At 39.8% G+C, this 20,925-nt stretch overlaps 1 protein-coding gene across 7 annotated transcripts in view; it reads right to left on the bottom strand.

The window, feature by feature from the left end:
* Nucleotides 1–20,925, bottom strand: part of PPP3CA (protein phosphatase 3 catalytic subunit alpha) — a 325,796-nt gene that overhangs the window by 130,524 nt on the left and 174,347 nt on the right. Inside the window, exon 1 of one of the 7 annotated variants that reach the window (XM_058721806.1) lies at nt 2,210–2,332. The exons of 5 other annotated variants lie outside the window; for them this stretch is intronic. The gene's annotated coding sequence lies outside the window, so the exon portion shown is untranslated. Of the gene's footprint in view, nt 1–2,204; nt 2,333–20,925 lie in introns of those variants that run through there. One more of the 7 variants, XM_058721805.1, reaches the window with a different exon arrangement.

Here is a 20,925-nt window from a genome sequence, read left to right as displayed (position 1 = left end):
CTTAGTTCATTACATTAAATTCTTTTTCAGTTTGAAATATCTAATAGTTGCACTTCCTGCCCTGAACCCTTCTCCCAAGAAAAATGAGTGATTTAGATCTATCCAACGGTAGGATATATTGTAGTTCAAAAGTTAGGGTTGCGGGGTTTTTGGAGAGACCTCACAAAAGCATGTCACGGACGCACGTGGGGTCTCTGAGCTTGTTTGGTGAAGGCTTTCAAGAGGACACACTATGCTCTCATCCTCTCTTATTCCTACCTTTTCTATAAGGATTAAATGACCTTCTGGGGGAGCTGTGTCTATTCTTCTGCTCTGTCTCCTTCTCTCCCCTTGCATTTGTGAAAGGCCTGAGCCCCGTGGTGGAAGCCCAGCACCAGCCACCAGGATACATGCCGCAGTGTTTTCCATTCTCCTCTCTTCCTTTTTCTGCTTTGTCTCTGGGTAAGTATACTATAACTTAAAGATTCTGGTTGAATTCAGGAGTGGAAACAGGGAAAGCAGATCTTGCATTGTTTTTAAGTCTACTTAGGGGATCAGCAAAGAATTCTCCATTGGGCTCAGCCTAGCACTTCAGGTGCCATATTAGGATTCAGCTAAAGACTTTGCTAGTACCTACTTATCATAATAAATAGATTTCTCTCAGGGCTCCTGAGTGGCTCAGTCGGTTTAGCGTCCGACTCTTAATTTCAGCTCAGGTCATGATCCCACAGTTTGTGAGTTCGAGCCCCATGTCAGGCTCTGTGCTAAGAGCATGGAGCCTGCTAGGGATTCTCTTGTTCCCTCTCTCTGCTCCTCCCCTCCTCGTGCTCTCTTCTCTCTCAAAATAAATAAACTTAAATAAATAAATAAATAAATAAATAAATAAATAAATAAATAGATTTCTCTCATGTTCTCAGGTAAAAGTTGATAGATGACTCACTTATGGTATTTGCCATTTGACATCTAGGTCATCATTCTCTCTGCCTAGAAATATCTACTGAAGCTCATGTTGACACAGCTGGGACAAAATAGTGATTAAAAAGTGGTTCTTTTTATACTTAATATGTTCTATAATTTAATTTAAATTCAGGGTTAAAGAATATTCCAGTTTCCATTTTACCAAAACAAACATTAAATAAGAGCAAAGTAACTTAGGATTTTTTTTTTTTCATGGTAACAAATGCCTAAGACATTATAGGAAGAATAAGTGATCAAGTCTACTATTCCCCAGCTTTGTTCTCTCCGTGGAAGTCATGCTTGCCTCTTTGCTACTGCATGAACACTCGGCCACATTTATGCCCTTATAGCCATGGTCTAGCTGTTCGCTCTAGGAAGAGCCCTCCTTCCACAGATCTCCTGGGCCACCTCCTCAGCCACTGCAAGTCTGCTCAAATCCCAGCTTCTCAACGGAGCCTACTCTGACCACTCTACTTTAATGCCACCAACTCTCCCCCCTGGTGAGAGTCCACTCTGCTTTTTCTACTTCCGTGCTGCTTATCACTTTCTAATTTGCTCACCTATCCTTTATTGCATATTATTGTTTACATTTTGTCTCCTACTGATAAGACAGGAAGGGACCTGGAGTGGTTTAGCTATCCTATTCCTTATTCCACATTTCTCTTTGCAGAAGGGCAAAATCTTTCCATAAACACCTCAGATTTTGGACTCAACAACATGAAATAATGCCATTCGTTAATATAGACTAAGTAATTATTCACCATACAAACAGTAAAATACTTGCAACGTCAGTTTGATATCTACACAATCTTCCAAGCAGCTACCGAAACCCGAACCCAAAATCAACCCTTTAATGTGCTTCACGCAAGTCATTATCCTTTCATCCAGTCAGCTGTAATCCTCAACTTTTTAAAATCTAATACCAAACCCTTCACTCCTTTTGCTTTACCCCAAAATAAGAAGAAAAATCCTCGAACATCTGAAACTTCTTCCATCTTTGATGTCTGTTCTAGGCTATCAAAATATTATAAAACTTTTATGTGTACATCAACAAAGTGTATCTAATCTCGAGATCACCAGCCATAAACAAGCACATAGCAGTTCTTTATGAGCCAGCAGGCATTTCAAAATTAAAATAAAAGGAATTTACCAAGCAACATTACTGAGATACACTCAAATTGGCATTAGCTTTAGTGGTAGTGACAGACATAGACACATAAAAATTTCTACAAAACAACAAAATGATTTTAATGCTAAATAAGACTCACCTCACCTGGTTAATTAAGAGAAAGGCAGATGGACGGTATAATGATGGAATGAGCCACGGTAGAAGACTGCAGACTTGCTAAATTAGTTAAGTAAAATTTCAAGACACAGGGGGTGCTGAGGATACAAGTGGGTAGAAGCTGGAACACATCCTCCATTTAGTAGATTTAAGAAAAAAAAAAAAAACGAACTTCAATTTGCATGCACGTTCTGACTCAGATGTATTTTAGGAGGAGGCATACTCAACGACCATTTGGACAACTCAACAAACTCCTAGCCGAAGAAGTTCTTCTCACCACAGGTAATCAAACACCAACATATTTTCTTCCAGATCAGTCGAGTTTCAGCAGTTAGATTTTCCTTTCACCTTAACCAATTGTCACCTCAGCTTCTCTGAACTAGGCCATCCAATGGTGTCTCATAACCCATTTTCATGCCAAAACAATATACAATTGCCCTGTTAGAGCAGTACAGTGCATTGTTCCCTGAACCCAACAAAGTAGATTTCCATCATGCAAATCAGTCTCAACACAGACATTCTATGTTTATTTATTTTAGCCAATTCCTTTTGCTTCCTAAGGCTATTTTCTCCTGAACACTCTTCCTCCTCCAGAGAAGAGCTAAAAAAGAAAAGAACATTTCCTGAATTCAGTTTCTCATTGCCTAAGTCATATTTGCAAGTGCCATGCTATGTGGCGAGCCATGTGTCACGCCCTGCCACTGTGAGTCCCCACTGGGCAGTTTATTTCTGTGGAGACTATCTTCTGTTATTTTGGATTTTCATATGGGCTGTTCCTTTTTATTAAGCCAATCATCTGGAAGTACCCAGCCCATCATTTAAAAGATGGATTGAAAAAAAAAAAAAAAAGATGGATAAAAAAGATCTTCCCTCTAAGGATTCTTAAGCAACATTAATAATATGAACACATTTATTGACTGCTATTTACATTTTGTATTTCCTTGGGCTACATTAAGATATTTAAGCCAAGGCACTATGTCTTATTTGCCTTGTACTGTTGACGCTAATAAGACCTAGATTATTAGAGAACAATAAGGCAATTTTAAAAACTGAAATAATAACGCATGGCCAGGCTCTCACTTTTTCCTGCCTCTCCTTTTTAATTATAATCGCAATTGAACATTTTAACCTGAATTCAGGAGAAAATGAGGTGAGAAATGAATTGCCTTAAGTCAAATTCCAAAATTCTATGCTTTCAACTAAATCGTTATTTGAGGTCTCATTAATTGAAGGAAGGGGGATAATTACTAAAGTGCATTTCTGTAGGAAAAAATCACTTGTTAGGCTCTATGGGTGGCTGTTATTATGATGGCCCGAGGAGCTACAGCCTTTACTGGACAATAGAAATAATGATTCTTGTCATTACTGTAGTGGCTCTTGGTTAAGGTAACTTAAGAACCAGCTGCTTCTGGATGTACATGAAGCAGCACGTTTTTGGGGGATAAATCTCAGCCACATGGTTACAAGACAAACAGTTTTGTTCAGCTAGACAGCTGTAGTATAAAGCATCTAAAAAGGGCTTAGCAAATATGTAAATCATTATTAGCTGAGTGAACAAGTATTTACCAAGTGCCAAATATATTCCAGATACTGTTCTGGAAACTGAGAGTAAAGCGATGGAAAAAATAAATATGACTGCTTTCTATGAGCCTACATTCTAGCGAGAAAGACATAATAGATTTAAAAAACTGAGCCACAAAGTGCTCCATTGGATGATAAGTGCAATAGAAGAAAATAGGAGTGCAGGACAGCAAGTACCTGAGAAGCAGTGAGGGTGGGGGAAGAGGACCACTCCTTTCTATAATGTGGTGAGGGAAGTCCTTGCCTAGAAGGTGACTTTTGAGCAACAACACAGAGGTGAGGACTGTGCAGATACATGGGTGACCAGCTCTCCAGCAAGTACAGAGCATGTGTGAGGAACAGAAAGGAGGCCAGTGCGGCTGAGGTTAATGAAGGAGGGTGAAGGCAGCAGGAGTGTAATTAAAGAGAAATATGAGCAGAAGCAGGGGACAACTCAGTCTTAAAGATGAAGGCAAGCGCTTGTCCTCTTCTGCAGTGGGGAGGGAAGCCACTTGAGGGACTGAGATGAGTATAATCCTACCTGTGATTTACCAGGGTCACACTGCCTGCTAGGTTGACAATGTGTGGCAAGAGAGAAGCTGGGGAACACTTACATACAGGCTACTACAATAGTCCAGGCAAGGAAGCCGAGGCAGAGGGGATAAGATGTATGCAGATTCTGAGCACGCTTTAAAGCCGCAGCCATAAGGATTATCAGAGAGAATCCACACAGGATGTGAAAGAAAGAAAGATGTCAAGAGAACAGTGGCTGCGTACTGTGAGGAAGGACAGTAAAAAAGAGCAGATTTAAGAGGGAAGGTCAGCGGTATGGTTCTGGACAGGTTTAGATTTGAGATGCCTCTTACAGGCAAATGGAGGTAAGCAAGCGCTGAGAAACGGGAGACTGAACTTTCCCAGAGGAAAGGACTGGGCTGGAGACGCAGACATTTATGAAGCATGAGACTGAAGATAGTTTTGAAAGCAAGAGAATGGATGAGATGTTCAAAGAGAGTGCATGTGGATAGAGGAGAGAGGCAGTCCAAGGACTAAACCCTGGGACACTCTAAGAGAAGGAAGGGCCACTAAAGAGACAAAGAAAAAGTGGCCAAGAGCTAAGGGAAAAACAGGAGTGTATGGAATCCTGAAAAACAAATGAAGAAGGTATTGGAAGAAAAGACAGTGTCAACTTGCCAAGAAGTCCAGTAAGAAAAGGACTAACATTTGGATGATGGCAAAAAAAAAAGAAAAGAAAAAAGAAAAAAAAAGTTCAAGTACTGTAAAACTGAATCCTATCTGTAAAACCAGAGATGCCACTCTTTGGAAATTGATTTTTAGGAGTTACGCCTTTCTAACTGCATGTCTAGCAAGTAACATGTGTAATACTATATTAGATATAGTATAGTACAGTATTGACACCAAGGCTTTTGTGTTTGCTACATCTGCTTATACAGATACAATGATCCGTCTGCCAAATCTAATACGTGAGCACGATAAAGGAATGATGAACCCTAGGAACTAATTCTTGATCATTTTATCTCCCCCTTTACACTTATTTGCTGAGTGATCGATAATACGCAGTAAATGAAACAATGATGAAACTACTCTGTAGACTTTAATAAGAACAGCAAACAGGAAATTGAGATACTGACTTTTCCACAAGGATAACTAATTACAACAAGGAGCTACAGATAAGCTTGCCAAGCAATTATATCCAGACACAAGAGTCAACAGCCTAGCTTGCTTATTCACTGAAGACGAAATGGAGTGTCGAGTCTGGTAATTGTGTGTAGGCAACTTAGGAAACTGAATATTTCACCTAAATCCTAATAGAGTTGCTGGGTGAAATTCATCATTCATACTTTCTGCATGGATTTGGCACAGTGCCTAGAGAAGGTGTTCAATAAGCAGTAAAGAGGGGAATGAAGGGCGTTGTGTGCCCAGAGCTGCTACACGGGACCCTGGGGGTTGTGCCCTCTGCTACTGCAGAGGGCGCTGTTCACGAGGAGCCTTCTGTCATGAGGTACATACCTGCCCACCACGTGTGGCAGCTCTGGGAGCATCAGTCAGCCTCTGACTTTTACACGAAAGTTGAAAAGCAATCTTGGTAACGGCACACACATGCTAAATATCCTTTGAGATCAATATAAACTGAAAACAGGTTTACAAAGATGTGTCTTGCAAGAAGAGACAATTACCAAATGCCTACATATGGATTTGATGATTTTTTTTACCTTGCTATATGTGAATAGCACATGTTTTCAGCACTTGATTATAAACTGCTAAAAAGCAGGGATCGATCATGCAAATGCTATCTATACACCAGAAGCAATAAACGCCTTTTTTTAAACACTGCCTCTCATATGTGATGACTTTGCAACAATCAAACAATCCATAACAAGCACCTTTAAGAAGTGCTGATTCAGAAACCATTTAAAGCCATGTTTACAAATCATGCTGGTGATTTTTATCCTCTTAAATCTGGGGAGTCACTGTTGATTCTGAAGAGAAAAAGACTGTTCATTTTACAGTGAGTGCCATGCGGCATGTTTTAAATTGAGGCAGTATATTACAAGGCAAGCCCAAATTGTTTGGCTCATTTCCCCTATTTCTATAATTTTCCTTGCAAAATCCAGAATTTATTTTCTATCATTTTCTTATCTGCATCCTCCTCCTCAAGGCCCAGTTAAGAGCCATTACACAGGATACCACAGGATACTTGAAATTACCCCACAGACAACAATTTAAGATGTCGGGATTACCGACTGAAATCACGAAAGAATGGTGACCTTAAAACAAATCATACAAAATCTCAGTTATTTAAAGCCTCAGGACATTATTTTCCCCTTGATTATATAAAGCTACAAAGAAAAGTGGAAAAAAGATCCTCCTGCTTCTTATTGAAAATCACCCATGGAGATCAAAAGCCAGAACCCACTGCAAAGTCCCTGAGATGCTCAGCTTTAATCCCCCTGCCCCTCTGGGCTGTGATTCTTCCCGAGAGCTCTCAAGCCTCAGTTAACCACGTAACAAACACAGAACGTCATCCAGAACTTAAAAACAAAAGCGGTAAATATTTTCTATGTCAATTCAAGTAATCAAATAGAAGCTAGCTAATTGGGAGGGAGCTAAGACCTGAGAAAGAGCACCCAGGGGTGAGGTGCAAGGCGGGAGAAAAATGAGACTTTTAGACTTGCCAAAAATGTCCGCCAAGCTCGGATCAACGTCACACCCCGGATCCGTTCTCTGTCTCTGCACCTTTCTTAGGTAGATCTATACCAGGACTTTACTCAGAAAACTACGTAATAATCAACATATGTGTTATTTACCCTCACTAGAAAATCCTGGCCTGGCCTATACTTCATCCTTGTTATCTCTTCCAAAACAGCTAAAGGCTTTAAAACGTATTCAATTCATTTCCACTCCTGTTTATTGAGCATGTACTATATACCAGTACATCAGCACATCAGTGACACTGACAGAAATCCCTGTTCCCCAGCAGGTCGCATTCTAAGCTAGTCAAACGTATTTGGGCAATTGCCAACTCATGTTGGTGTTTTGAAAAAGTAGTAAAAATTAAATGCCATTTGGAAAAAGAATTAACTAGAGTCTCCAGGATTTCTTACATATTTATCTGTTTTGCTTACTGATCACATTTTTCAATACTCACGCCAGGACAGGTACACAAAGACAAGTCCTTGGGGGGCTGTCAGGAGTTGACGCTTGGGCACTGCCATGTGTGTAATCTTCTTTCTGAGTCATTTTTTAAATGATCAGTGTTTACTTGGGGGTGTGAATCAGGGTCACCGGTGAAGCTTTTGAAGCGCAGAGCTCTATCCAGACTTCCCGAATAAGAATATCCTACAACAGGGCTGGATGCATGTATTCTTTGAAGCCTTGCAGTTGGTTCTGATGCCAACCACGGCACAATGCTTTTAATAAACTCGTAGAAGGTTAACAGCAGAGGTGAACTCAATGGGTAAAAGAGAATTTCCTGAAAAGTTCTAGTACATGATAATAGCAGTAATGATAATGATAGCTTAATCTCCTCCCACACTTGTTTGTCTCGCACTCTCCTACATTTTTTCCTGATAGCCCTCATTCAGCCCTTATGACGACCATTACTATTTCTCTTCTGCAGGAAATGGCAACACGGGGACACTGAGTAACTTGGGTAAGTCCCAAAGTTCGGTTAACAGCAGGGCTGGGTTCTGAACCCTGGCATGATGACACTCAAGTCTCTGTGCTCAGTTGCCACTTTGTAGAGGAATTTATTCTAACCATCCACCTATTTACTAATTCATTTGGTAAAAGAATTAGCTACAGGTGTACGAGAGACAGACACGTCTCTATTTTTCCTCTGGAATACTTAACACAAATATAAACAATTGTATAATTTGTGTAATACCCATCTCTGCTAGGATGTAAGGATCACATGGAAATAGACGTGTCTCACTTAGGTGAGACATATTTATGTCCAGTGCCTAATGCATGGCAGCACTCGGTAAATATTTGCTGACCAAATGACTGACTGCATGAATGAGTGACAGTTTGTGGAATGCAGATGTGCATTTTCCACTGGAGGAGTCATACTTGTAGACAGACTTAACCCAGAATGTTAATAATACTCTACCCAACTATCAATAGAGAGCAGTAGGAGATGGAAAGAGAGAGACTGAAACCCACCACATCCAGAAGACCACTTGATTCTCACAATAAGCCCAGGGGATGGGCAGCACAGGTTTTACCAACTGTATTTGGAAGGCAAAAAGACCCAACAGGAGTATGCCTAGGAATTCATGCCATATTCCTGAGGCTTGAACTGTGGAATCAGAGACCTGTGTTCAAATCCTGTTTCTGACACTTCTTCTTTAACGTTTATTTTATTTGTTTTGAGAAAGAAAGAGAAAGCATGAGTTGGGGATGGACAGAGACAGAGGGAGAGAGAGAATCCCAAGCAGGATCCTGCTGTCAGCGCAGAGCCTGACATGGGACTTGATCCCACGAACCGTGAGATCATGACCACTGCCAAAATCAAGAGTCAGATTCTTGACCGACCTACCCACGCAGGTGCCCTCCCCATTTAGGACACTTCTATTGGTGGCTTTAGGCAAGCTTTCTTAACATCCTTGAGCTTCAGCTCTGTCATTTATAAAGAGAACTGTACTTCAATCTTGTCTTTTATTCACAGATATATCCCAAGCACTTACAATAGTTTCTGCTATGGAATCAGCACTGAATTTATTGCTAAATTGCAGGGCCATTAAAGGTCTTAAATATGAAAACATGTATAAGAGTGCCTAGTGTTGTGACTAACACACTATTAGTCACAGTTCCCCTGTGACCAAATATCCCTAAAATGTCATTCCCACTTTTCCTTCCCTTTAAAATCTTGAAAGGGACTGTCTCCCTTCCCCATTTCAGATTCTTTCTAAGCCATGTGAACTCTTCTACAATAACTCTTCAGAGGCTTAGACCTACTTCCATGAAATCACCTAGTTCGCTAATGCAAAGGTGGGGGGGGGCAGATTTAATTTTTAAATCAGGACAGACGCTAACTTAACCAGGAGTTCATTTACGTTCTCATTCCCACAAGACATATTAAACATACGTCTCTAAGTTCTCCTTCTTCGTAAAAACTGTCGCATCACTTTAATACATTTCATAATGATCCTATAAAATAAAAGGTTTACGAAATTGCTGCACTGCTTTATCATCACCATTCAGATGAATAAAATCAATTCGCCACATAGCCACACATTAGATTCCTTTGTGCTGAGGCATCGTTACCTGGATGTGTAAAATCAGCATCCCCAGATCTGTGATAATCCATAGACACACTGAATTCTAAACACCCACCTCTCCCTCTCAGCCTCCTGTCTACTGCCACATTTGCCCCCTTAGTATAGGAGACCAGGGCAACAACATGGGAGATGTCAAGGTTGGATCCTGGGCCCTAACAATGGCTTTTCGGGATTAATGAAACAGAGCTTTTCTTTGTTGGGTGTTATTTCATTCATTCATTCATTCATCCATCCATCCATCCATCCATCCATCCATTCATTCATTCATTTGTTGTGGGGGTCAGGTGGGGTGATGGTAGGTGTTATGTGAAAATGTCCTATAAAAAAAAGAAAAGAAAAGAAAAAGAAAAATGTCTTATAGGCCCAGCTACATTGCTATGAGTAATACATGGATGTGTGGTGGGCAGAGTGTTTATTTAGCCTGTGGTGGGAGGGAGAAGGCAGTGCTCGGATGTACAGGATTTTTGAAACCTGATGTGCTAAGGGAAAAAATCCAAATTTTAGTGGGCATATTTTTTGCAACAGTAAAATGAAACACTAAGTGATTTCCACAGTTATATAAAGCTTCAACATTCTACATTTTTATCAACAGCTGAAAAACAACATTGTTATATTTACCCCACACACTTACTCTTAAACACCAGGAAAGGCAGCGATGTCAGAATGTATAGAGATAAAGATCCAGGGAGATACTAATATAGATGCAGATACAGTTATAGAAATACAGATGAAGAAGATAACCCTCTATGAACATAAGTTTTAAAGAACCATTCGAAGAGGCTTTTCATCCAATTTACTTTAACTGAGCTTAATTTTAATTTTTCAATCAAAGCAATTTCAGATTTAATAGCTAGCTAACTGAATATAAGAATATTAACAATGACCGTATCAATGCTAAGAATAGGTAACACTTACTGATCGGATAGCATTACAAAAACCCATTGAGGTATACGCCATTACCATCATTCCTACTTTACAGGAAGAAAATCTTATCTGTAAGATACGGTGCAGAGACTTTTAAGCCATTTAAGTGACAGAATGGGCAGACCCGGAATTTGAACCTAGATCAATCCGAACCCAAAGTCCCAGCAGTTAAACACATCACATTCCAAATAATTATAAATAACTGTAACAGTAACTTTGTAGGGCAAAAGTGGAATGAAGTATGGAAATCAAGCTTACGTAGGAGTTCAGGCAGCTGATTTCTACTTCCAGTCCATCCGTTAACCAGCTGAATGTCCGTGTAATGAAGCAAACCTCTCTGAACCTCAGTTTCTTCCAGGGTCAAAGGAGAAAGTTAGCTGAGCTGACATTTCTCAGCTCTGTTTCTGTATGATCTTTGGTCACAGGGAAGGGAGGCATCATCTTTTTTTGTTAGGCAGGGCCTTTCTGTTTGTATTTGAAGGTTTGCATAATAGTTCGTTCAAAAAAACTTGGGTGGTTAGCAAATAGTCTGGAAATCACTAAATTCAACAATCTCTAAGTTTTTAAGCATTTTTGATATTTTATGGTTCTATTAAATACTTATGTTTTTATCAATAAGATTGGCTTCTTCCATATTCCTTGTTTAATATTAGCTCTTTTAAAACATGAACCTGGAAGACTTCTTTTCAAGAAAGGGAAGCAACCAGATTATCTGGTGGATTAACCTTTTCCATTAAGATTTCACAAAATTAAAAGTCACCAGAGACTAAAGTTTTTTAAGCAAGAAACTTAAATATCCTTTGGTATCTATGTATTCTTGAAATTTGGCTTAAACTTTTTCTAAAGCATTTTCTGGAATTAAGTACAGCCTATCTTTCCAACAACACGTGAAAACCAGAAGTATTATAAGAATGACTTCTAGGTCTAGAGGAACATAAAGTATGTGTGCTCAAATCTAAATATGAGATTAGACATAATTTGAAAGTCTGTAAGGGAAGCCGATGGGTGCCAGCTAGTGTGTACTTCTTGATCTAAAATAACATAAACAGACACGCATTCTTGGTCCGGGGAAGATGAGACCCTCAGCCTGCCAAGAATACCGAGGTGGGAGCCGGGGAGGGCACATGGTCAGCAGTCATATTACAATAGCCAGCAATCACACAGCACTTACCATGTGGCAGACAGTGCTTTAAGAGCTTTACAGATACTAATTCACTTAATCCCCACAACAATTCTGTGAGCTCCACACTGAAGCACCTAGTGTAAGTAACCTGACCGGTCACAGGGCTGAGAGGTGACAGGGCTGAGAGGTGAAAGGGCTGGGATTTGAATCAGGCATCCGGTGGCCCGCCTGCCTGCCTGCAAAAGGGATGTACTTGTGAAATGGGAGTGGAGGGCTAGGGTGAGATTTAAAGCCCTGGAAAGTATTGGGAGACATGAAAAAGATCTAAGAAATCCATAATGATGGGGAAAAAAAGGAGATGGGGATGCCCTGGTCGCGAAGATGAAAACATAGCCTGAAGACAGGAAATAAACTTGAGGAGAAGCTGGACCGAGGCTCCCCTGGTTTTCGAAGCTGTACAAATCAGCAGGGGCCTCCAGAGGATGAAAGCCTTCCTTCTGAGAAATAAAGGGAGCCCTTGAGGTGATGGCTAAAATTGGGATTTAGGAGCCCATCTGTGGCGAACTCCTGCGAAACCGTAATAACCAATTTTCAGTGAATAAAAGAAGTGGTGTCCAGATAATTCCTGCACCTTGCTGTCTGGCTCATTTTCTCAATGAGAAAACTGACACGCAGTGGTTGAGGCGACTTGCTCCAAGGTTACTCCAGCTGATTACTGACAAGTCCGCCATTCTTCCCACCACACTCCTTGAGTTGTTTTTGTCCCTAATGTTCTTTCCAGATTTAGTTCTTTCTTTATGATTCTATTTGAGTATTTGCTAAAGAAGTCTCTAAGGAGCCCAAAGGGAGTTAAAGCTGTCTATGACACACACACATCGAGTACTTTGTAATTCTGCAGCTGTACACAACATTAAAAGATGCATATGCCTGGATCTGCCTTGAATGCTGGATGACAAAAACGAAACTGGGAAGTAATGGTCTTCGGTGTATGAAACACCTTCTATTTTCTATCTTCAGACTGAGAGAGACGGCCAGGAAGGAACCTCGGCAAGGAGAGGGGCAGAATGTTGTTCACTCTTAGGCACAGATATAATGAACAAGGTTGATTCTACCACACAGTGAAGAAAGTTTGGGAAACTGAAACATTCTATTTTATTCCACTTTCCACAGGAAATAGAGAATGGAGACCTGTGGTAGTCTCCCATTAGCATTATGTGGCCTCCACAAAACCCAACTTTCTCAAATCTAAAGACATTTAAAGGTAATTATGGGGGAAGATGAGGGAAACATTTCCAGCCGTTAAATAAGGATAGTCATGGAATGGACAAACATCACGCTTCGCAGGTCATTACCTGTGTCCTGCTGCCAGCTATGATGTAAGAAGCAGAAGAAAACTCCAGGTCAAGGACAAAACGAGAAGGACATTAAGGGCTTACTCTAGTTAAGGGTTAGTAGGGAAAAGTGAGTTAATGTGTGATCTACAGGCTAGGTTAGAGTAGAAAAACCCAAATTAAACACTGAAGAACAGCTGTTAAAACACTCTATAATTAAGGTTTTTTTTAATCTTTGTTTTTGAGAGAGACAGAGACAGAGCACGAGCAGGGGAGAGGCAGAGAGAGAGGGAGACACAGAATCCGAAGCAGGCTTCAGGCTCTGAGCTGTCAGCACAGAGCCCGACGTGGAGTTCAAACTTGTGAACCATGAGATCATGACCTGAGTCAAAGTCAGACGCTTAACTTACTGAGCCACCCAGGCACCCCATAAACACTTTCAATGTATATAAACATACATTAAATTCTAATAAAGGCAAAAGACACTAAACCGCAAAGGTAACGTTGACATGATCCAGAAGTAAAACCATCACTGTTCCACACACTGTTGTTCAGAAACAAACAGGTGACAGAACAAAGAAGGGCAGTGGGACATTGAGGAGGGACCGGGATTCTGGGCTTGACTCACACTAACCAGCAGTGAGTGACGTTGGCAGACTAGTGCCCTTCAGTTTCCTGATCTGTGAGGCTGGTAGCTGAAGTTATCTCTCAATCTCTTCCAAAAACAAAATTAAGATGACTACTCACAGCAGGAAAATAATCACAGGAACAAAAATGCAAGTATGTTTTCAAAGTCAAGGATTTAATAATAGGGATGGTTATGGCCAGCAATCAGATATATGAGCAGGAGCTTCCTTTCTTGTAGAGCTGGGGTGCATCACCCTCTTGGCACATAGATATGTTTGCAAACTCAGAAGCTCTCCAAACCCCATAATTTTGACATTTTTATGGAGGTTTCATCACACAGGCATGATAGATTATTAGCTCAATCTCTTGTCTCGCTCCCCTTCTAGAAGATGGAGGGTGAGCTGAAAGTTCCAAGCTTCCAATCATGGCTTGCTCTTTCTGGTGACTGGTCCCTACCCTGAATCCCTCCAGGAGCGGAGCCCACTTAGAATTGCCTCATTAGAACAAAAGATGCCCCTATCACCCAGGAAACTCCAAAGTATTTAGTGGTGCTGTGTGAGATGCTCCTATAACCCATGACTCAGGAAGTCGCATGGGTTTTAGGAGCTCTGTGTCAGAAACTGAGGGTGGGAACCAAATATATATATATCTCGTTATGTCATAGTGATATATCAGAATAGATCACTTAAAATTCACAAATCCTTTCCCTTTTCACAATGCTTTTTTTTATAGAGTTACCATAAAACCATTCCAATTAAAAAGCAGCCGATTTTCTTATTGTTTATATTAGAGAAGTATAAAAAAGAATATACTTAAAGAAGGAAAAGTACTTTGGTGAAACAGCCCTTCTATATTTTAAAATAAAAAGAAACACAACATGGGGAAGGGCAGGGAGGCTTTAGCTATAATAACACAGATAATTTTGTTCATGACAGAAGTCATTCTGGATATTGAAGAACTCACAAAAATAAAACCAGTCGTTCTGAAACGTTCAGGAAACCATCATATGGTGGAAAGTGAAATCACACAATAACAAAAGTGGAGGCTATCTGTTGCTTTGACACAGAGATGTTTTGAAAGGGTGGCAAGAGGAAACCCTGATAAGGTTAAATGAAGTATCTGATCAAGATAGTCACTTTGAAGTTATGCAATATGTATGTACTTTGAGTAAGAAACACACTCACAGAATCAACACTAAAAAGGGCTTTGAGGTCACTGCGAATAATCTTCTCATGAATTGCAGGAAGAAATCATTGTCAGAACTGGCACCATCTCCCTGGATTCCTGATTCACGCTCTGCACTCTTTCTCACAGCTTTTAGACAATAGTTTTCACCAGTATCATCATTTTTATCTTCCTTTTCCTGCTACTCTCAGAAAAGGGTATTCTTTTAGTATAGTAATGACAAGAAGAGGCTAAACAAAACAACTACCCTTCTACTTGGAACTAAAACGCACGTCAAGTAACCCCTATGTGAATCAGATGAAAAGTGGAATTCGGAGGATGAGAAAGCACACCAAAAGACCCAACGACATAAGGCGAGTTTATATAAATCTTGAGTTGATTTTTGAATTTTCCATCATAAATTCTTGTAATGAATTCTGATTTGCACCAAAAGGACAAATATGAAGTAAGCGCTGAATAAATCAGCAAATGTTTGATGTTTCTTACCAAAAATAACCGTTACATTTAGCAGACAATTAACACACTCCCTACAATCATGACTACCATTGTTCAGCGTAGGCTGCTACATACGGAGAAATACAATTTTTCTTTTCTTACTAAATATAAGCATCGCTATCTATCCACGTACAGAAGGTTTGGGGGGACGAGTGCATATGCATCGGTGTTAACGGTAACAAATGATAATTATCATTCACTGAGTTCCTACTGCAAGTCAGGTGTTGTGTGAGGAACTTTTCATACATGGCCTCAAGTCTCACAGGAATGTAAGGTAAAAATCATTTCAACCACTTGCAAGGTGAGTAAAAGGAGAGAGAGATGTTAGGTAATGTGTCAGCGGCAGGATTAAAACATGTCTGTTTCATTCTCAGGCCAATGATCTGTCCGCTAGGAGGCAGAGTCTTATCCTGACAGCATTCCCATTACATACAGAATGGGGATGCTACTTGAAAAAACCTAGAACACAAGGACAAACACATCCGTGCTCCATTTCAGTTTTACTTCTACGCAAATTTTATCTTGTGCCAGTAGGATGGTGAATATTCCACAGCCTTAGCATTAGGTCTTAAACAGAAAATCAAAATCTGCCCAGAAAGGAACCTAATGTGTGTTTTAAATATTTGTTTAAAATTATGATCCTTACTGACTCATAAAATAATTTATTCCCACCAGACAAATACAGTCACACTGTCTCCGATTGACCTCTACCGGCCGGACTGTTGGTACTCTGCTCCCTTTTCAGTGGGCAAATCTGACTCTTCCTGATTCCTTTGATCAATCATAATGCTTTCTCTGCCATAACTCTTCTTCTCTTTCCCTCCATTATTTTAACTGGACAATCACCCATCATGAGTCAACTCCCAAACCCATTCCAGTCTATCTTGGCAAGGGTCATGTCTGTTTCCATCATAATTTTACAACCAGCTCCTTTCTTGAAATGAGCATTTCTCATTACACTCACCCAGCCATCACTAAATGCAAGATAAGGCTCCCAAGCTGCTACCTGTCCCTCTGACATCCCTCATGTCAACGGAAATGTCTCCATTAGCCTTCCTGGCCTAATTCCTCAGACTCAACCCAACTACACATGAACGATCTCTGACAAATCTTGTCCTCGCCCTCAAAATTTGCATTCTTTAGGCACCCTCAGCTAAGTGATAATTACTTCTACGACTCGTGGCTAACTCCTGATGATTCTTACTTGGTCTGTGGAACCCAAGCCTGTTGGCTGCCACCAGCCAACTGGACAGGATCTTGCTAACCTGCCAATTTCCCAGTCTCTTCATCAGACTCCAATCCTCCACAATTTTCTTCCTTTCTTGAACTATCTCTAAAATAATCACCCACTCCAGTTCACTTCTTTCTCACTGTAGAAACTGAAAAAGTGCCCAACACAAGTTGAATTGTATGTTTGTATTTAGCACAGGGTTTGTACCAGGGTAAATGCCCAATAAATAGAAACCTTAAAAATATATGAATCATCTTAATGTGTCCATGTATGGTATTTGTCTAATGTGTAACATACATTGCCTTACACAATAGACAAACACCATTTATCAGTGATTTTTGGCCCTAGGGTGGCCAGTAGAGGAAAAAAAAAAAAAACACTGGAAATGGTCAAATTGATCTGATTTAAATGTCAGAAAGCAACTTTACAGTTACACATTATATAGGAAATGTAAAAAGAAAATCTAGATAATGTACCCTTTTTTGGTAGTTCCATGAACTGTTATTTAAAAACTCAATCACCCAAATTTTAAATGAAAATATGTTTCTGTCAGAATGATACTCAGCTGTCAAAAATGGAGAATTATCACTTGACATGGGGTGGCTGAACAAGGCCCACCCTCCCACATTTGAATTATTTTCAATTTTAAAAGACATCTTAATAGCTCATACTTCAGGTTTTATTTAAAAATTTTGGAGGCGCCTGGGTGGCTCATCAGTTAAGTGTCGGACTTTGGCTCAGGTCATGATCTCACGGTTCATGGGTTTGAGCCCCGTGTCAGGCTCTGTGCTGACAGCTCCGAGCCTCGAACCTACTTTGGATTCTGTGTCTCCCTTTCTCTCTGCCCCTACCCCGCTCGTGTTCTGTCTGTCAGTCTGTCTCTCTCTCTCAAAAATAAATAAACGTTAAAAAATAATTTAAAACAATTTTTTCATTCCCTCTTTTTTTTTTTTTAATAAAGTTTATTTTTTTAGTGATCTTTAGAGCCAACATGGGGCTTGAACTCATGACGCTGAGACCCAGAGTCACATGCTCTTCCCACTGAGCCAGCCAGGGGCCCCTTCATTCCCTCTTTCTAACTGAGGTACCAACTGCATGAAACACGTCCATGAATCCAAAATTTATTTTTCTTTAATTAAAATTAAAATTAATTTGCAGTTTAGAAAGGATGAGCAGTGGAGAGCTGCTGGCACGAGAACCTTCTGCCCCCTCATTCATGCCACGGCCCCCTTCATATTTGCTTCTTCCATGCCAGGGGAAGTGTGATGTCTGCTAGAATATCCAGATTCATAGTTAAAAGCTCTCTGTGCCTCTAACCTCCACATAACAGAATAGAACTGATAACTGGAATATTAGCTACCTACCAACAAAAGCAGCCATAACAAAGACGGGGCTGGCAATAATAACAAGGCAGCTACTATGTATCAGGCACTTGGTCTGAGGTTGTGGCTGCAGCATTCTACTTTGTCGGAGCGACAGGCTTGAGACTAACACATCATCTCTTCCGAGATCAGGAAGCTGAGGTTTCCAGAGGTGAAAAAAGCTGCCGAGAAGCTGCAACAGCTAGAAAGTTGCGGATCCAGAATGTGAATCTAGAGATCCATGATCTTTAAAAAAATTTTTTTTAACGTTTTATTTATTTTTGAGACAGAGAGAGACAGAGCATGAACGGGGGAGGGGCAGAGAGAGAGGGAGACACAGAATCGGAAACAGGCTCCAGGCTCCGAGCCATCAGCCCAGAGCCGGACGCGGGGCTCGAACTCACGGACCGCGAGATCGTGACCTGAGCTGAAGTCGGACGTTTAACCGACTGAGCCACCCAGGCGTCCCTAGATCCATGATCTTTAACCCCAGTGCCACATAGGGGAAAGTTAAGCTATTGTCACGTGGTCATTACTCAATGGCACCGTCATTAAATGTGTCCCAGGTGATTGGCACAACAGAGATGGAATCACACCTCCTTCTCTCACCTCTTCTCATTCCATTTTTTCTTCTCTGTCTTTCTTGTTTTGTTTTGTTTTGTTTTGTTTTGTTTTGTTTGTTTTTCTCAGATAAACTGGCTGGACCAGAAATTTGAGTAAAATCTGAGAATGCTGAACAGCCCACGGAGAGAAAAGAATCTATAAACTGCCTCACTGCTGCCATGCTCTCAATGTACTAAGCTAACCAGCCACAAATCACTTGAAAGAGTCTAAACTATATATATCATGCGTTTTGACATTTCCTTAGTTCAGGTTCTCAAGTGGAATGGATATTTTATATCAATAGTGCAGACAATGAACTTTCTAATTTCCACTTAGCTTTGATACATATTTAATAAGCATTACCAGCTTATCTCTTGAAGAAGGCAAAGAAAGCAGTAGTTAAAATTAAGCCAAGGTCCACCTTTGAAGGAATTGGCCTTTAATGTTTAAAACATGAGGAAGAGAATTTTAAATGAAAGATTTGTTTCCTGTTTATGATGATCTGCAAATCTCCTATTCATCACATGATATCCAAATACTCAATCAGGTTTACCATTTGAAAATGAGATGAAAAACATATGTAGTTAGGATTTTAAAGGGGATTCTTGGGTATCTACAAATTTCTGTGAGCTAAATTGAGTTCCTAAAATTGGAGCCTGATTTTCAAAGTCAATTTTTTTTTTTAAAGGAAGAATCAGATTATGCTAACAAAGACCAAAGCACACAGGCATATTACTTTGAGAAAACAGAAAGTAAAGTACAAAAGATCCTTTCTTTGCAATGGAAACAAACGTCTTGCAAGTCATTTCAACAAATATTCGCCTTCATAAGCAATGAAGGATAAAGACTCTGATGGCAGTGAAAAGTACAGCTAGATGTATCGAACACATACCACCAGATGGCATCTCAAATCACACAGCACGCGCAGAGATCGTGAGAGTCAATGACTACGTTTCTGAAATGGAATGAAATTCCTGAATTCCAAATCGATTTTTGAATATCAAAATGTCTGACATTAATCATAAAATCCAAAGAACACCACAATAACACTGTTGCCAATGTCACAAAGAATATGAATCTGAGGAGAAAGGCGCCGTAAGTAAAATGGTGATCTTAATGTCAATTTTTATTTTAAAAAATTACAAATGAAGCCGTAACAGACAAACAAAGTTTGGTTAATAATTATATCTTTCCTTCACTTTTACCTGCAACTGTCCTTCCCACTAATCCTAATTTTACTAATTCACAGGGCTTTGTTCATTGCAAATACGAGGAAAGACAGTTCAGAAGAGAGCATTAGAAAAAAAATTAAGAAAAGCTTAAAGAAAGAAAAATAGAGGTCACATTTCTTTTCGCCTACATATAAGACTCTAATGAAGTTGAAGTTCAAAAGCCTTGGTGTCCAAACCTTAAGTATCTTAAGGAACAGAATGGAACAATGCTGTTATGTCTAACACTGGCTAATATACGGACCACGATATCAGCTATAAACAGAAAGGAATTATGGAGAAGCATATAATACACCAAACTGAAGTCAAAAAGTGACCAAATGATAGCAGGAATTCAAGTTTTGTTCAGAATATTAAAATACAATGTTGTTTCATAAAAATCTCTGAAAAGGATTTAATTGCTCCCTGGAGAGTGGGGTTGGTTTGTTGTTTTTTTCTATTGTCATATAATCTTTAAAATCCTATTTCTACAAAATACATTTTATGAGAAATGTTATTTTCATATGATAAAAGCAACCCAAGGGAGACTTGGTATGAGTTTGTAATTTTCTTAGAGATTGTATATATATATATATATATATATATATATATATATATATATATATATATATATATGTTACATTTCTTTTTCAATGTTTAATATTAAAAAATGAACACTGAACTTTTTTGATAGGTTTTGTGTGTGTGTGTGTGTGTGTGTGTGTGTGTGTGTGTGTTTTTACCTCCTCCGAAGATTGACTTACGTCTTAAACCTCTCCATGGATTTTCACGTTATGTCATGAAACAATGTTCACTCCCTGATGCTGTTGGAGAGCCGGACAAAATAGTAGAGGGACAAGCTCTCTGTACCCCCCCATCACAAGAAGAGCCAGGCCAGGACCAAACTGCCGAAAGGCCTTCTCTCAGGGAGTATATCTTAACATTAGCAAGAATGAATGCATGGAAGTAATTAATATTTTAAATGATACATTTTATAGGCCAAGGCAATCATTTTAAATAGTAGCAAAACACCTGCCTCAAAATTTAATAGTATTTTTCTGTTACTACATAGATTCTTCAAAGAGAAACTACTTCTGACAAGCTCATCTATTTTATTTATCCAGTATCTCGTGTGTCCAAAATCCTCCACTTAAGACACAAATCAGCCAAACAGCTCTTCGGGAGAAAAGAACAGAATAAAAAGGTAACTGCCAGTTTAAACGATTACACTGGCACACATAATCTATGGAGACGT

Source organism: Neofelis nebulosa, chromosome 3 (genome assembly GCF_028018385.1).
Source record: "Neofelis nebulosa isolate mNeoNeb1 chromosome 3, mNeoNeb1.pri, whole genome shotgun sequence".
Classification (NCBI taxonomy): domain Eukaryota; kingdom Metazoa; phylum Chordata; class Mammalia; order Carnivora; family Felidae; genus Neofelis; species Neofelis nebulosa.
This window is presented reverse-complemented; position numbering and strand designations above follow the sequence as displayed.